Source organism: Pteropus medius, unplaced genomic scaffold (genome assembly GCF_902729225.1).
Source record: "Pteropus medius unplaced genomic scaffold, Ma_sr-lr_union100, whole genome shotgun sequence".
Lineage (NCBI taxonomy): Eukaryota > Metazoa > Chordata > Mammalia > Chiroptera > Pteropodidae > Pteropus > Pteropus medius.
The window spans coordinates 2189501-2191632 of record NW_024349799.1 but is presented as its reverse complement, the minus strand read 5'-3'; the positions used below and the strand labels follow the sequence as shown (position 1 = coordinate 2191632).

Genomic DNA, 2132 nt, shown 5'->3' with positions numbered 1-2132 from the left:
CATCGAGCATATACGCGGGAGTATTCAGTGATAAGTAGCTCAACTGGTAGTTAGAATCTGGGCTTAAATAGCATCTTGACAAAAGAACAATACATTTGTAGACCAAGAAAAAGGACTTTGAGTTTTTAAGGGCCTCAAATTGTGGGAAGGTAAACATGTGGGGAAACTATGGAAAATAAGGGCTAATAAGGGCTATGTAGATACCCCTGGTGCCATTTAGGAACTGGTAAGAGTCTGGAGTTGTGCCCATTGATTAAGAATCATCCTGAATCTTAACCACTAGGCCACCAGGGAGCGCAAGAAGAAAATCTTCCTTTTAATACATAAAGCTATGTGCACCCTGATGTTCATTGCAGTTTATTCACGGTGTCCAAGACATGGAGACAACCAAAGGGCCTTCGATAGATGATTGGATAAAGAAGATGTGGTACACATATACAAAGGCATATTACTGAGCCGTAAGAGATGAAATACTGTCATTTGCGACAACATGGATGGATTCTTGAGATTATTATGCTAAGTCGAATAATTAAGACAGAAAAAGTTGAGAACTATATGACTTCACTCATGTGTGGGATATATGGTGATGGAAGGAAATTTAACTTTGGATGGTGAACACACAGAGCAATATACATATGATGTGTTATTGAATCGTGTACTTGAAACCTATATAATGTTATTAACCAATATCACTCCAACAAATTTAATAAAAATAAATAAATCCTAGAGCTTTTAAATCCTACAATTCCAAGAAATAAAGTTAGAGCCAAAAAAAAAAGTCTATGGCCATGCCACCCTAGACATGCCTGATCCCGTCTGATCTTGGAAGCTAAGCAGCGCTGGACCTGATTAGTGCTTGGCTGGGAGACTACCAAGGAAGACCAGGTGCTGTAGGCATTAAAAAAAAAAAAAAAAAAAAAAAATCTTTCTGCCCTTCTCAGTGGAGAGGGGAAGGCAGACAGTTTTTCTTGTGTCTGCCTTCTCTCAATTGTCATGAGCTTAAAATAATCCTTATGTCAGAGTGACATATTTTGGAGTATCATAGTCTAAATCTCTTCAAATTCAAGATTAAGTATGTTCTTTCTCGGGATCCTTTAAAACACATATTTCTTCTAAGTTACAGAAGGAAAACATAGCCTTTGCCCTCTCTTACTGCCATCTGTGTATGGGGGGAGGGAAGCATCTGCCCTAGAAAGAAGAAAAGGATTGAAGCAAGATAAAAATCTTCATTTCCCAATCCTGATGACACAGATCTAAACACTTGAGGCTTTTGCAATAAGGACTCTCAAGTTTCAAAGATCACTATCTCTATTAAGCTCTATTGCTGTTTTGGAAAAAGTCAGAACATTATTTAGCTAACAAATGTTCTTAGGCCTAGCAATGTATAACCAACTGAATACATGTTTCTGTCTTCCACTCTCATCCTGTCCCCCTCTGTACCCATACCCTCAGGAAAACTTCCTCCCCTAAATAATTTAAAGAACCAAACTATTAATTAGAGAAATTGTAACAGAAGATCAGAAAAGGCACCGGGAAAGAATTGTCATGTCCTCTTCGTCACATTCTGTTCCTTAAGTTCCAAAGTAGATACATAAACTTGTTTATGGGAGAAAGGAACAAAATAACATCAACTGATTACTTCCAGTGCTCCAGGCCTTTTCCTAGTCATCTTGTCTTCTATCCCCTTTAGAAGATATGGACACAATAGCAAAAAGGTAGAAACAAATGTCCATCACCAGAAGGACGAACAAACAAAATATATGTATACACACACACTGGAATATTATTTAGCCTGAAAAAGGAAGGAAATTCTGATACATGCTACAACGTGGATGAGACATTAAGACATTATGCTTAAGACATTATGCTAAATGAAACGAGTCAAACACAAAAGGACAAATACTTATATGAAGTACCTAGAATAGGCAAACCCACAGAGACAGAAAGTGGAATAGAGGTGACCAGAGGTTGAGGGGAGGGAAGAAGTGGGAGTTATTATTTAACGTGTACTGACTTTCTGTTTGTGATGAAGAAATAGTGGTGATGGTCACACAGCACTGTGAATGTATTTAATGTCACTAACTGTACACTTAAAAATGGTAAAATTTATATGTATATTTTATTATAATTTT

The 2132-nt window shown here is 37.2% G+C and overlaps 1 pseudogene; it reads left to right on the top strand.

Annotated features, from left to right (window-relative positions):
• The first annotated feature begins 778 nt into the window (after positions 1-778).
• Positions 779-897, top strand: LOC120621297 (uncharacterized; annotated as a pseudogene).
• The last annotated feature ends 1235 nt before the right edge of the window (positions 898-2132 follow it).